The sequence below is a fragment of the Chiloscyllium plagiosum genome, unplaced genomic scaffold, assembly GCF_037043375.1.
Source record: "Chiloscyllium plagiosum isolate Xiang-an unplaced genomic scaffold, Cpla_swu_hap1 HiC_scaffold_42, whole genome shotgun sequence".
NCBI lineage: Eukaryota > Metazoa > Chordata > Chondrichthyes > Orectolobiformes > Hemiscylliidae > Chiloscyllium > Chiloscyllium plagiosum.
The window spans coordinates 67,302,693-67,320,461 of NW_028270180.1; the positions used below are offsets into that span (position 1 = coordinate 67,302,693).

At 52.8% G+C, this 17,769-nt stretch overlaps 1 long non-coding RNA gene across 1 annotated transcript in view; it reads right to left on the bottom strand.

The window, feature by feature from the left end:
• Positions 1-16,975, bottom strand: part of LOC148137864 (uncharacterized) — a 30,843-nt gene extending 13,868 nt beyond the window's left edge. The window contains exons 1-2 of the long non-coding RNA XR_015754171.1: positions 16,854-16,975; positions 15,801-15,904 (exon numbers count right to left, since the gene is read on the bottom strand). This is a non-coding gene — a long non-coding RNA (uncharacterized LOC148137864). The remainder of the gene's footprint in view (positions 1-15,800; positions 15,905-16,853) is intronic.
• Between the last annotated feature and the right edge of the window lie 794 nt (positions 16,976-17,769).

A 17,769-nucleotide genomic window follows, 5' to 3' on the forward strand; every position in this document is an offset into this window, starting at 1 on the left:
GAGGGACACACACACACACAGCGAGGGAGGGACACACACACACTCACAGCGAGGGAGGGACACACACACACACAGCGAGGGAGGGACACACACACACAGCGAGGGAGGGACACACACACAGCGAGGGAGGGACACACACACACACAGCGAGGGAGGGACACACACACACACACAGCGAGGAAGGGACACACACAGCGAGGGAGGGACACACACACACACAGCGAGGGAGGGACATACACACACACAGCGAGGGAGGGACACACACACACACACACAGCGAGGGAGGGACACACACACTCACAGCGAGGGAGGGACACACACACTCACAGCGTGGGAGGGACACGCACACACAGTGAGGCAGGGACACGCACACACACACAGTGAGGGAGGGACACGCACACACACAGCGAGGGAGGGACACGCACACACACACAGTGAGGGAGGGACACACACAGTGAGGGAGGGACACACACACACACAGTGAGGGAGCGACACGCACACACACAGCGAGGGAGGGACACGCACACACACACAGTGAGGGAGCGACACGCACACACACAGTGAGGGAGGGACACACACACACACAGTGAGGGAGCGACACGCAGAAACACAGCGAGGGAGGGACACACACACACAGCGAGGGAGGGACACGCACACACACAGTGAGGGAGGGACACGCACACACAGTGAGGGAGGGACACACACACACACACACACACACAGTGAGGGAGGGACACGCACACACACACAGTGAGGGAGGGACACGCACACACAGCGAGGGAGGGACACACACACACACACAGTGAGGGAGGGACACGCACACACAGTGAGGGAGGGACACACACACACACACACAGTGAGGGAGGGACACGCACACACACAGCGAGGGAGGGACACGCACACACACAGTGAGGGAGGGACACGCACACACACAGCGAGGGAGGGACACGCACACACACACAGTGAGGGAGGGACACGCACACACACAGCGAGGGAGGGACACACACACACACACACAGTGAGGGAGCGACACGCACATACACAGCGAGGGAGGGACACGCACACACACACAGTGAGGGAGCGACACGCACACACACAGCGAGGGAGGGACACACACACACACACAGTGAGGGAGCGACACGCACACACACAGCGAGGGAGGGACATACACACACACACAGCGAGGGAGGGACACGCATACACACAGCGAGGGAGGGACACACACACACACATAGCGAGGGAGGGACACACACACACACACAGCGAGGGAGGGACACGCACACACAGCAAGGGAGGGACACGCACGCACAGCGAGGGAGGGACACGCAAGCACAGCGAGGGAGGGACACGCACACACAGCGAGGGAGGGACACGCACACACAGAGCGAGGGAGGGACGAACACTCACACACAGTGAGGGAGGGACACGCACATATAGTGGGAGAGCGACATGCGCATGAGGAAGCACACAAACACAGATATATACAGCGAGAGGGGGACATGCGCACACAGCCAGGGAGGTACACATGCACACAGAGAGGGAGGGCCACGCACACACACCAAGAAGGACACACACACACACACACACACACACACACACACACAGAGCAAGGGGGGGAAACTCACACATACACAGTGAGGGAGGGACACGCACATACACAGCAAGGGAAGGATACGCGCGCACACATACACAGTGAGGGGCGGCACGCACACTCACACCGAGGGAGGAAGACACACACAGACACACAGAGCAAGATAGGGACACTCTCAAACACAGCGAGGGGGAGACACATGCACACATAGCAAGGGAGGGCCAAGCACACACACGCACAGCAAGAGGGACACACGCACACAGCGATGGATGGACACGCACATGCACACAGTGAGGGGGATACACGCAGACACACAGCGAGGGAGGGCCACGCGCACACACGCACAGCAAGATGGACACACACATACACATAGAGCAAGGGAGGGATACGCGCACACACAGCCAGAGCGGGACATGCACACACAGCGAGGGAGGGTCACATGCAAACACACACACACACACAAACACAAACACAGAGCAAGAGGGGTATACGCACACACAGCGAGGTGGAGACACATGCACACTCAGCAAGGGAGGGCCACGCACAGCAAGAGGGACACACGCACACAGTGATGGATGGACACGCACATACACACAGTGAGGGGGATACACGCAGACACACAGCGAGGGAGGGATACACACACACACTGCGAGAGACGGGGACACACACACGCAAAGCGAAGGAGAGACACACACACACACACATACGAGGGAGGGACAAACACACACACTTACGGTGAGGGGAATACACGCACATACACTGCAAGGGAGGGACACGCACATACACTGCAAGGGAGGGACACGCACATACACTGCAAGGGAGGGACACGCACATACACTGCAAGGGAGGGACACGCACACACCGCGAAGGAGGGACAAGCACACACCGCGAAGGAGGGACAAGCACACACATGTCGAGGGGGAGGGCATGTGCACAGAAATTGAGAGGAGGCACACACACACAGCGAGAGAGGACATACACAGACACGGCAAGAGTGAGAACGCACACAGCAAGCTGGTCACATACTCACACACACAAGGGATGGACTCACACACAAAGCGAGGGAGTGATGCGCATACATACATACACACATAAACACAGAGCAAGGGAGAGACATGCACACACGCACACAAGGGACGGACACACACACGCAAAGCGAGGGAGGGACACGCACAGATACACATACACCCACATAAACACAGAGCAAGGGACGGACGCGTGCACACACAGCGAGGAAGGGACACAAACACACAGCGAGGGAGCGACATACAAACACACACAGTGAGGGGGTTACCCGCAGACACACAAAAACACACACACACAGAGTGAGGGAGGGACACTCACACACATACAGCGAAAGAAGGGACACACACATGTCGAGGGGGTGGGCATGTACACAGAAATTGAGAGGGGGCACGCAGACACGGCAAGGGTGGGACACGCGCACACAGCAAGGGGGGACACGCACTCACACACACAAGGGACGGACACACAAAGCGAGAGGGGTACATACACACACAGAAACACAGAGCAAGGGAGGGACATGCACGCGCGCGCGCACACACGCACACACACACACACACACACGACGGAAACACACACCCAAAGCGAGGAAGAGACACGCACAGATACACACACGCACAAACACAGAGCAAGGGAGGGACACGTGCACACACAGCGACTGTGGGATACACACAGCGAGGGAGCGACATGCAAACACACAGAGTGAGGGGATTACCCGCAGACACACAGCGAGTGAGAGACACACACAGCAAGGGAGGGACACGCGTGTGCACACACACACACAAACACTCAGAGGGAGGGACACGCAAACACAGCGAGGGAAGGACATGCACACACAGCAAGGGAAGAGGGACACATGCACACACACACACACACACACACACACACACACACACACACACACGGAAGGAGGGACAAGCACACACACGGCGAGGGGGAGGGCATGTATACAGGAATTGAGAGGGGACACGCACACACAGCGAGAGGGGACATGCACTCACACAGTGAGGGAGGGACACGCACACACAACGAGGGGGGACATGCAATCACACAGTGAGGGGGATATAAACAAAGTGCAATGGAGGGACACACACACACACACACACACATACACAAGGGATGCACACACACACACACAAAGAGCGAGGGAGTGACACGCGCACACACAGCCAGACGGATACACACACATACAAAGCGAGGGTGGGACATGCGCATGCGCAAGCACACAGACAGAAACACACACAGCGAGAGAGAGAGAGACACACACAGCGAGAGAGGGACATGCGCACACACAGCCAGGGAGGGACACACACACGCACACAGCGAGGGAGGGACGAACACTCACACACAGATACAGTGAGGGGGGGCACGTACACACACACAGCGAGGAGGACCCACACACTCACAGCGTGGGAGGGAGACACACTTTTACACACACACACACACACACACACACACACACACACACGGAGGAACACGCACGTAAACACACATACAGAGCGAGGGAGGGATACGCACACACACAGCGAGAGAGAAATATACATACAACGCGATGGAGTGACACACACTCAAACAGCGAGTGAGGGACACGCAGTGAAGGGGGGACACACAAACAGATACAATGAGGATGTGATACGTACACACACACAGCGAGGAAGGGACACACACACATACACGCACAGCGAGCGAGGGACTTGCTGAGACATGCAGCGAGGGAGGGATGCGCGCACACACAGCGAGGGAGGGACAAGCACACACAGCGAGGGAGGGACAAGCACACACAGCGAGGGAGGGACAAGCACACACATACACGCACAGCGAGAGATGGACTTGCTGAGACATGCAGCGAGGGAGGGATGCGCGCACACACAGCGAGGGAGGGACAAGCGCACACAGCGAGGGAGTGACACACACATACACAGCGAGGGAGGGACACACACACACACTCACAGCGAGGGAGGGAGACGCACACACAGAGCGAGAGAGAGACACATACACACGTGAGGGAGTGACACACGCAACCAGCGAGTGAGGGACACGCAGCGAAGGGGGACACACACAAACACATACTGTGAGGGTGTGACACATACACAAACACAATGAGGAAGGGACATACACACAGCGAGACACACACACACACAGCGAGCGAGGGGCACTCACAGCAAGGGAGGGACTTGCTGAGACATGCAGAGAGCGAGGAACACACACACGCAGAGTGAGGGAGGGACAAGCGCACACACGGCGAGGGATGGACACGCCACACAGCGAGGGAGGGAACACATGCGCGCACACACACACACACACACACACACAAACAGAGCGAGGGAGGGAACGACATGCACACACACACAGCGAGGGAGGGACATGCACACACACAAGGGAGGGTTATACACAAATGCACACAGCGAGGGAGGGGCAGTCACATGCACTGCAATAGTGACACACATACTCACAGCAAGAGGGGACATGCACACACAGCAAGGGAGGGACACGCGCATGCGTAAGCACACAAACATAGGCACACAGCGAGAGAGGGACACACAAATACATGGCAAGGGAGGGACACGCACACACACAGAGACCGAGGGAGAGACACACACATACACATAGCGAGGGGGCGACACATGCACACACAGCGAGGGAGGGCCACGTGCACACACGCACAGCAAGACGAACACACACACACACACACACACAGCGAGAGAGGGCCACACACACACAGGGCAAGGGGGGAAACTCACACATACAGATAGCGAGGGTGGGACCACACAAACACACACACACACACAAAGCGAAGGAGGGAGACACACACGCACACACACAGAGCGAGGGAGGGACACACACGCACACACACACAGACAGCGAGGGAGCCACACGTGCATGTGGAAGCATACAAACACAGACACACACTGCAAGAGGGGGACATGCACACACACAGCGAGGGAGGGACACGCACACACACAGCGAGGGAGGGACACACACACACACAGCGAGGGAGGGACACACACACACACAGCGAGGGAGGGACACGCACACACACAGCGAGGGAGGGACACACACTCACACAGCGCGGGAGGGACACGCACACACACACAGCGAGGGAGGGACACACACACACACAGCGAGGGAGGGACACACACACAGCGAGGGAGGGACACACACACACACAGCGAGGGAGGGACACACACACACACAGCGAGGGAGGGACACACACAGCGAGGGAGGGACACACACACACACAGCGAGGGAGGGACACACACACACACACAGCGAGGGAGGGACACACACACACACAGCGAGGGAGGGACACACACACACACAGCGAGGGAGGAACACACACACACTCACAGCGAGGGAGGGACACACACACTCACAGCGAGGGAGGGACACGCACACACAGTGAGGGAGGGACACGCACACACACACAGTGAGGGAGGGACACGCACACACACAGCGAGGGAGGGACACGCACACACACACAGTGAGGGAGGGACACACACAGTGAGGGAGGGACACACACACACACAGTGAGGGAGCGACACGCACACACACAGCGAGGGAGGGACACGCACACACACACAGTGAGGGATCGACACGCACACACACAGTGAGGGAGGGACACACACACACACAGTGAGGGAGCGACACGCAGACACACAGCGAGGGAGGGACACACACACACAGCGAGGGAGGGACACGCACACACACAGTGAGGGAGGGACACGCACACACAGTGAGGGAGGGACACACACACACACACACACACACACACACAGTGAGGGAGGGACACGCACACACACACAGTGATGGAGGGACACGCACACACACAGCGAGGGAGGGACACACACACACACACAGTGAGGGAGGGACACGCACACACAGTGAGGGAGGGACACACACACACACACACAGTGAGGGAGGGACACGCACACACACAGCGAGGGAGGGACACGCACACACACAGTGAGGGAGGGACACGCACACACACAGCGAGGGAGGGACACGCACACACACACAATGAGGGAGGGACACGCATACACACAGCGAGGGAGGGACACGCACACACACAGTGAGGGAGGGACACGCACACACAGCGAGAGGGGACATGCACTCACACAGTGAGGGAGGGACACGCACACACAACGAGGGGGGACATGCAATCACACAGTGAGGGGGATATAAACAAAGTGCAATGGAGGGACACACACACACACACACACACAAACAGAGCGAGGGAGGGAACGACATGCACACACACACAGCGAGGGATGGACATGCACACACACAAGGGAGGGTTATACACAAATGCACACAGCGAGGGAGGGGCAGTCACATGCACTGCAATAGTGACACACATACTCACAGCAAGACGGGACATGCACACACAGCGAGGGAGGGACACGCGCATGCGTAAGCACACAAACACAGGCACACAGCGAGAGAGGGACACACAAATACACGGCAAGGGAGGGACACGCACACACACAGAGACCGAGGGAGAGACACACACACATACACATAGCGAGGGGGCGACACATCCACACACAGCGAGGGAGGGCCACGTGCACACACGCACAGCAAGACGAACACACACACACACACACACAGCGAGAGAGGGCCACACACACACAGGGCAAGGGGGGAAACTCACACATACAGATAGCGAGGGTGGGACCACACAAACACACACACACACACAAAGCGAAGGAGGGAGACACACACGCACACACACAGAGCGAGGGAGGGACACACACGCACACACACACAGACAGCGAGGGAGCCACACGTGCATGTGGAAGCACACAAACACAGACACACACTGCAAGAGGGGGACATGCACACACACAGCGAGGGAGGGACACGCACACACACAGCGAGGGAGGGACACACACACACACAGCGAGGGAGGGACACACACACACACAGCGAGGGAGGGACACGCACACACACAGCGAGGGAGGGACACACACTCACACAGCGCGGGAGGGACACGCACACACACACAGCGAGGGAGGGACACACACACACACAGCGAGGGAGGGACACACACACAGCGAGGGAGGGACACACACACACACAGCGAGGGAGGGACACACACACACACACAGCGAGGGAGGGACACACACAGCGAGGGAGGGACACACACACACACAGCGAGGGAGGGACACACACACACACAGCGAGGGAGGGACACACACACACACAGCGAGGGAGGGACACGCACACACACAGCGAGGGAGGGACACGCACACACACACAGTGAGGGAGAGACACACACAGTGAGGGAGGGACACACACACACACAGTGAGGGAGCGACACGCACACACACAGCGAGGGAGGGACACGCACACACACACAGTGAGGGAGCGACACGCACACACACAGTGAGGGAGGGACACACACACACACAGTGAGGGAGCGACACGCAGACACACAGCGAGGGAGGGACACACACACAGCGAGTGAGGTACACGCACACACACAGTGAGGGAGGGACACGCACACACAGCGAGGGAGGGACATGCACACACACAAGGGAGGGTTATACACAAATGCACACAGCGAGGGAGGGGCAGTCACATGCACTGCAATAGTGACACACATACTCACAGCAAGAGGGGACATGCACACACAGCGAGGGAGGGACACGCGCATGCGTAAGCACACAAACACAGGCACACAGCGAGAGAGGGACACACAAATACACGGCAAGGGAGGGACACGCACACACACAGAGACCGAGGGAGAGACACACACACATACACATAGCGAGGGGGCGACACATGCACACACAGCGAGGGAGGGCCACGTGCACACACGCACAGCAAGACGAACACACACACACACACACACAGCGAGAGAGGGCCACACACACACAGGGCAAGGGGGGAAACTCACACATACAGATAGCGAGGGTGGGACCACACAAACACACACACACACACAAAGCGAAGGAGGGAGACACACACGCACACACACAGAGCGAGGGAGGGACACACACGCACACACACACAGACAGCGAGGGAGCCACACGTGCATGTGGAAGCACACAAACACAGACACACACTGCAAGAGGGGGACATGCACACACACAGCGAGGGAGGGACACACACACACACAGCGAGGGAGGGACACACACACACACAGCGAGGGAGGGACACACACACACACAGCGAGGGAGGGACACGCACACACACAGCGAGGGAGGGACACACACTCACACAGCGCGGGAGGGACACGCACACACACAGCGAGGGAGGGACACGCACACTCACAGCGCGGGAGGGACACGCACACACACACAGCGAGGGAGGGACACACACACACACAGCGAGGGAGGGACACGCACACATACAGCGAGGGAGGGACACGCACACACACAGCGAGGGAGGGACACGCACATATTGTGGGGGAGCGACATGCGCATGAGGAAGCACACAAACACAGATATATACAGCGAGAGGGGGACACGCACACACACAGCGAGGGAGGGCCACGCACACACACGCACACCTAGAGGGACACACATACACAGAGCAAGGGGGGGGAACTCACACATACACAGTGAGGGAGGGACACGCGCACACACATACACAATGAGGGGGGACACGCACACTCACACCGAGGGAGGGACACACACACACACAGCGAGGGAGGGACACACACACACACAGCGAGGGAGGGACACACACACACACAGGATGAGGGACACACACAGCAAGAGCGACACGCACACAGTGAGAGAGGGACATGCACACACACATCCTCACACAGCGCGGGGGGGACACACAGTGAGTGAGTGATAGGCATACACACACATACAGAGCGAGGGGAGGACACCCTCACACACAGCAAGAGGGTCACACACACACACACACAGAGCGAGGTTGAGACACGCACACACAGCGAGGATGGGACATGTGCTCAGAAAGCGAGAGGACACACACACACGAGGGGACACACACACAAAGTGAGGGAGGGAGACATGCAGACATACGCACACATAAACACACATACACACACACACACACACACACAAACACAGAACAATGGAGGGGCACGTGCACACACAGTGATGTGTCTCCTCGGACGTGTAATCGTCCAGCTCTCACTCCAGTCTGCTCCCTCACAGGGTCACCGTCTCTGTGACTCCCAGGTACAGCTAGGCCTCCATCCTCAGTGCTGATTTATATTCTCCCAGGTGTGAGTCAGCCTCAAGCTCCTGCTCCAAGTTGCTCCCTCACACGGTCACTCCCTCTGTGACTCGGTGCTGATTTCGAGCCTCCTGCTCTGCTTTTTATCCAACACCAAGTCCCAGTCGGCCTTGACCCTCGCTGCTGATTTATATTCTCCCGCTTTGTGCTGCACTCACTCAGGTTCTCTCCCCTTGTGACTCCCAGGTAATGGTCGGCATCAAACCTCAGCTGAGATTTACAACATCCCATTCCGCACTGCTCTCTTACAGGATCGCTGCTGTGCCTGGAAGACAATGGGAAAGAGGAGGCTTAGACAGAGAAGAGGGTGTTACCGTGATTGAGGGAGCTGTAGGGGATGAAACAGGTTATCTGGGGAGCTAGGCAGACCTGCAGTCACTAAAGAACGTAACTGGAAGATACAGCGAGAGTTGCAGACACTGAAGAAGGCAAAGGAAACAGAGAGATGGTGGCTTGTTGTTCATGACGGAGCTTTGTACAGTCTAAAGGGCTTCAACGTTTGTGAGAAGATTTGTGGCACGGGTGCTCATTTTTGTGGTTCTGTTCGCCGAGTTGGGAATTTGTGTTGCAGACGTTTCGTCCCCTGTCTAGGTGACATCCTCAGGGAGCCTCCTGTGAAGCGCTTCTGTGATCTTTCCTCCGGCATTTATCGTGGTTTGTACCTGCCGCTTCCGTTCCAGCTGTCCGTTGCAGTGGCCAGTATATTGGGTCCAGGTCGATGTGCTTATTGATTGAAACTGTGGATGAGTGCCATGCCTCTAGGAATTCCCTGGCTGTTCTCTGTTTGGCTTGTCCTATAATAGTAGTGTTGTCCTAGTCGAACTCATGTTGCTTGTCATCTGCGTGTGTGGCTACTAAGGATAGCTGGTCGTGTCGTTTCGTGGCTAGTTGGTGTTCATGGATGTGGATCGTTAGCTGTCTTCCTGTATGTCCTATGTAGTGTTTTGTGCAGTCCTTGAATGGGATTTTGTACACTACATTGGTTTTGCTCATGCTGGGTGTCAGGTCCTTCGTCCTGGTGAGTTGTTGTCTGAGAGTGGCTGTTGGTTTGTGTGCTGTTATGAGTCCTAGTGGTCACAGTAGTCTGGCTGTCAGTTCAGAAATGTTCTTGATGTATGGTAGTGTGGCTAGTCCTTTGGGTTGTGGCATGTCCTCGTTCCATTGTCTTTCCCTGAGGCATCTGTGGATGAAATTGCGTGGAGTTCGACCCCACCCCACAGCTCACCAATAGGATAAACAACACACTGAGAAATCTACAAAAAACGGAGAGATAACCAGGTTTGACCTACAGAGAATGAAACCTGAAAGCAACAGCACTCCCAGATTCTATGGACTACCTAAAGTGCACAAACCAGACATCCCACTCAGATCCATAGTATCACTACCAGGGACACCATCACACAAACTGGCTAAAGAACTACAGCAGAAACTGAAACACCTAATCAGCGGATCCAGACACTCTGTACAATCAACACAGGAATTCTTGGACATCATCAGAAATATACACATAGACAAGAAAAAAACTATGATCTCATTCGATGTCACGGCACTGTTCACCTCTATCAACAAAATCCTAGCCAGAGAAACAATAGCCAACCTGCTGAACATACAGAACAGACAACAGGACGGTGAACCTATCAACAAAGACGGCATACTCAAACTACTGGACCTGTGCCTCACAACACACTTCACATTCAACAACCAAATATATGAACAAATCAACGGCACACCCATGGGCTCACCCATCTCTGGACTTATAGCAGAAGTGGTAATGCAAAGATTAGAACAAACAGTCTTACCGCAAATTCAACCCGCACTCTGGGTCAGATATGTGGATGACACCTTTGTAATCATTAAAAACACAGAAATAGAGAACACACACCGGATCATCAACGCCACACTCACAGGAATCCGATTCACTAGAGAGGAAGGAAAGGACACCCAACTCCCATTCCTAGACGTGACGGTACAGAGAACACCAAACGGAGAATTCACCACAAAGGTATACAGGAAAGCCACACACACAGAACGAGTCCTGAACTACAAAAGCAACCACCCCAACACACACAAAGGAAGTTGCATCAAGACACTGTTCAAAAGGGTCATGACACACTGCAGTACACCAGAACTGCAAAAAGAGGAAGAAAAACACCTATACAATGTATTCGCCAAAAACGGATAACCCCGCAATTTTTAAAGTAGATCTGGGGAGGCTATTTGCAGATAAAGGGAAGTCTGGCAAGTAGGAATATTTTAAAACCGAGATAAAAGGAGCGTTAAGCGCCAGCGTGTTCCTGTTAGTGTGCAGCTCAATGCTGACTGAATTAGGAAACACTGGCTGAGTTTCGAGGCTGTGGTCAAGAAAAAAGGGGTCACATGTCAGATATAACTGGCTGACTCAAGGGAATCCCTTCAGGAGCATCGGGGCTGTAGAAATACACTTAGGATGGAAATCAGGAATGTAAAAAGGAGACACGAGATGGCTTTGGCAGAGAAAGTTAAGGAGAATCCAAAGAGACTCTAAAAGTGTATTAAGAGCAAAAGAAGAGCTCGGGACAAACCCGGTATCCTTAATGATCAATGAAGCCAACGATGTGTGAAAGTACAAGATCCGAAACAAATATTTCACTTTGGAACTTACTGTGGATAAAGACTGGGGCGATCAGGGAACTAAACAGTGTTTGGCCTGACTACTATTGGAATACTGTGTGCAATTCTGGTCTCAATGTCATCGGGAGGATGTCGTGGAACATGAAAGGGTTCAGAAGAAATAACCAAAGATGTTGCCAGGGTTGGACGGTTTGCGCTTCAGGGAAAAGCCTGAATAGGCTGGGGCTGTTTTCACTTGAACATGGGAAGCTGAGGAGTTAACCGATAAAAGGTGTTTAAAATCATGATGGTCATCGACAGGGTCAATAGACAAGGTCATTTCCCCAGGCGAGGGAAACTTTTCAAAGGGATCTAAAGGACAACTGGCTCCCGCAGAGTGGATGGAATAAGCTGCCAGAGCAAATAGTGAAGGCTGATAGAAATACATTTAAAAGGCACGTGGATGGGTGTATGAATAGCAAGGGTTTAGAGGAATATTGGCAAAATTGTGGCAAATGTGACGAGAAACATCATGCAGGAGTTAGTCCGAAGGGCCTGTTTCTGTGTTGTACATCTCTATGACTCAATGTCTTGAAATGAGTCCACATTATAGAAAAGGAGGTGCTGGAGGGTTTAAAACACAAAGGTAGATAAATCCCCAGGACCTGATCAAATGTACCTCAGGACATTGTGGGAAGCTGGTGAAGAAATTGTAGGGCCCCCAGCAGAGATATTTGTACCATAGAGAGCGATGTGTGATAGGCTGTTAGACTGGAGGGTGGCATTGTGGACAGTGAAGAAGGTTTTCTGAGATTACAAAGGAATGCTGATGAAATGTGTGAATGGCTGAAAAACTGTAGATGGAGTTCAATCTGAATAAATGCGAGGTAATGCATTTGGTACAACAAACACGGGCAGGACTTATACAATTAATGGCAAGACCTTCGGTAGTATTGTAGAACAGAGGGAACTCAGGGTTCAGCTACATAGTTCTTTGATGTTTGCAACATGGAGAGACAGGATAGTTTAAAAAAAAAGCGGGCTTGCCTCACTTGCTTTCATTGCTCAGTCCTTTGGATATAGGAGTTGGGAAGTCATATTGAGATTGTACAGGCCATTGGCGAGTCCTCTTCTGGAATACTGTGTCCAGTTCTGGTCGCCCAGTTATAGGAAGGATATTATTGAGCTCGAAAGGGTTGGGAGGAGATTTACTGGGATGTGGCTGGGTACGAAAGGCTTCAGTATAAAGAAAGGCTGAATAGGTTGGTATTTTTCACTGAAACCTGAATGTTGACAGATGACCTCACAGAAGTTTATAAAATCATGAGGGGGATAGATAGACTTAATGGGAGTTGTCTTTTCCCATGGACAGGGGAGTTTCAAGACAAGGCACTATGTTTTTAAGTTAGAGGAGAGACATTAAAAAAAACATGAGAGGCACATTGTTACACAGAGGGTGGGTTGTGTGTGGAATGAACTTCCCAAGGAAGGGGTGAATGTGGGGACAATTACAATGTTTAAAAGACATTTGGATTAGTACAGGAATAGGAAAGGTTTGAAGGGATACGATCCAGGAACAAGCAGGTGGGATGAGATCCGTTTTAGAGTGCGGTTAGCGTTAACCGAACAGTGCGGTATGACTCTCTGACTATGATTATAATGTTGTGTCATCAGTTAACAAAGGCTGCAAGAGAAAGCCAGGGAACTACAGACTGATGAGCGAGACATCAGGGTGGGTCAGTTGTTGGAGGGCATTCTGAGAGGTAGGCCTTACATGCATTTGGAAAGATAAGGCCTGATTACAGACAGCCAGCATGGCTTTGTGCGTGGGATAACATGTCCCACAAAATTGACTGGAGTTTGTTCAAGAGGTGACCAAAAAGATAGACAAATGCAGAGCAACAGACGTTGCTTCTGGCCTCCGCAAACCCTTGTTCAGGGTGTAGCATGAGACATTGGTTAGTAAGGGTAGATCGTAAAGGTAGATCACAAGGGATCAGGGAAAGCTAGCCAACTAGATACAAAATGGAATGACAGTGGGAGACAGAGGGTGGTGGGAGAGGGTTGTTGTTCAGATTGGAGGCCTCTGACCAGCAGTGTGCTGCAAGGATTGGTGCTGGGACCACTGTTGTGCACCATTTACATTAACAATTTGAGTGAAAATATAGGAGTCCCTGTTAGTATGTTTATGGATACCAAGATTAGTGGAAGAGTGGGCAGGGAATATAGTTATTGAAGAAGATGTTAATCAAATGGGCCAGGGGGCCAATGAATGAAAGATGGAGTTTCATTTCAGTGTTGGATTTAGTTCAGACAAACCAGGGAGGACTAACACGGGTAATGGTTGGGCCCTGGACAGTGTTGTAGAAAAGAGAGAGACCAAGGGGTGCAGTTACATTATTCCTTGGACTGGCATCACAGGGTGACAGGGTGTTGAAAGCGGCAATTGGCACACTTGTCTTCATTGGTCAGAGCATTCAGTACATGAGTTGGAGATATTGGTAACACTGTCGTTAATATTTATCTTGGGCAGAGGAGGCCACGCGGTGACCTGATAAAAGTTGATGCAACTATGTAGTGTCTAAGTAAGGTGAATTGCCAAAGGTAGGTGAGTCCAAAGCTAGAGGCATAAACGTAAGGTGAGAGAGCAAGGATTTAAAGAGGGAGCTAAGGGGCAACATTATCCACAGAGGATGGTGCATAGAGGGAATGGACTGCCAGAGGAAATGGAAAAAACAAGTACAATTACAACATGGAAAAGACACTTGGGCAGGTACATGGAGAGGAGAAGGTTTGAAGGGATATGAGCCAAACATAGGCAAACGCGACTCATTCCATTTAGGAAACCTCAGCCGAAGAGTCATGCCGCACAGAAACAGACCCTATGTCTCCAGTTGTTGGAGGAGGAGATTATCGAGACAAGGCATGCTGTAGAGACTGAAGCAAGGTACAGCGATAAGGATGGTCACTGGAGGTTTCAAATACGTGAAATAATTGGTGAGAGCGGAGGAGATGACAGAGATAGGAACTGTGAAAGGAATGAGAATGATTGAAGACACTGGTCCTCAATACAAGCCATAGATACAGTGTTGGAGAGGGAATAGGGAACAGAAAGACCCCAGGCAGCATTACCACCCTCTCGTGGGAGGCCTGCTTTCCCCTCAGTTGTTCTGATGCTCCCTAAGAAAGCACATGCATGGACTGATAACTGACAACTCCCGACGCTGTCTCATTACAACAAAACTTGCAGCAGGCGTGGTGATTGAGCCTGGGGTGTGTCTGTACTGTGCTCCCCCTCCAGCACTTTCTTATGTCATGTCTTGTTAGCTGATGTTTGGATCACCCTTGTTACTTTCTGCTTTGTGCACTGGAATGATCTTACCTGGCAGCAGGATTTATTGAAGACTCCCGACCTCCCTGACTTTGACTAATCATCGTCCCAACCAGCAGATGGCAAGTCTATTGAGTCAGGAACTCCATGAGTACCTGTAGAAGACACAGAAATAGGCAGAATGGGAAATTAGACTAATGCTTTGAGGGTTACACAAATAGAATGGCACTGAGCCCACAGAGATCTGGAAAATCCCAGTCTACATTCCTGACCTGTGCTGCCTCATCTCTCTGGAGTGGAGAATTCTGTTGGCTCAGGATCTGGAGTAGCTTCAAAGGTAAGAGACGCTGACAGAGGCAGCAATTAGACCCACACAGTCAGGGATACCACATGGAGAGGCACTGAGTCACATCACCAAAGTGCCAGGTCAAACAATTGTGCAGGAAGAAAGGGTTTTGATTCATGTTGCTCTGGGATACACAACTGTGAGCAGGCGAAGTGATAGCCTAGTGGCATTATTGCGTGACAATTTATCCAGAAACTCAGCAAGTGCTCTCTGGACACAGGTTCAAATCCCACCATTGCAAATGATGGAATGTGAAGTAAATGCTTCAAAAACGATGTAATTAAAAACGTGTAAGTGAGTATTAAACAATTGTTGATGTTAAGAAAAATCCTTCGGGTGCATTCCTGTCTTTAGTGAAGTAACCTAAGATGGGACAGGAATATTACAGAAACACAGCTGAGGGAGGGACAGGACAGGCAGCTCAATGTTCCAGGGACAGATGCTGCAGGAAGGACAGAGCTACTGGTTCTGACTGGGTGAACCATCCCAGCAGGACTGAGAGAGGATATTCCTGCGGGACCGCCCAGTGACGCTTTGTTCGTGGGATGAATCAGGAACAATGGGTCTTCCCTTTCCTCTGATTGTTCTACAGACCCCGAGAGCCCCGCCCTCCTGCACCTTGACCTTCTCAAGATGGCGGCCCTGAGCGCTTCCTCTTCCCTCAAACAAATGGCGGCCGTGATCCTGGGCCGCTTCCCTGATCAGAGACCGCCTCCTCCTTACCCGGGCCTGGAGGGTCTTTTTCGGTTTTTGTTTACCTCTATCCAGGACTTGTGAAATCTCTCCGCTCCTTTCTCCCAGCGAGGCTCACACACACCGGCCCCTAGCGCCGCTCTCTGAAGCCGATCGCAGCCGCTGCCGGAGAAAGCAGCTCCATGTCTCTCTCTCTCTCACACACATGATCAATGCGACACTGCGCATGCTCTACATAGAAACCAAACTGCGCGTGCGTCTGAGATTAGCGGTGAGTTTATAGAGAATATTCAAAACTGCACAGGATCATGGGTGAAATATTCGTCATTAACAATTGGTCTGTCGAGTTACAGTCATTGAGATGATTACTATGTAAATAAATTATTCGGTCCAATTTAACCATATTAGCCAGGTTATGTAAATTACCAATCATTCTGGGAGTTTGAAAATAAATTTCTTACTCGAGTTGTGTAAACCGACCTGTGAATTATTCACGCCGATCTGTGAATTATTCTCAGCTCGTCCCCTACACTATTGCAAAATCACCCATGTGTTTATCTAAGGATTGTTTAAATCTCCCTAATGTACGTTATCAGATTTACATCTCAACTATTTCTTAAATATCTCACATTGAGTCATGGGAGAGGTTTAATGCTCCACTATGTAGTGAAAATGATCAATCCTGCAAAATAGTTTGCTTTCTGACCAATCCTGAAGCGTTCACTCCCCGAGAATGCTTTGCCCCTCTCCTCGCTCACTCTGGTTAGACAACCGGCCGCTGCTCGGTCCTCCTGTTCCGCCCCTTCCTCTCAATTGCGGAGTTGATTCAGACGCGACTCAGCAGGCTAAGGGACAAGGGAAGTTAGAGTCGATGCCTTGTCATGTGGTGAAAGTATCCCGAATCTTGGATCGAGAGGCCTGAGTTTATTTCACATCTTGTTCAGGTGTGTGTAATAACAACTTTATTAAGAAAAAACAAGG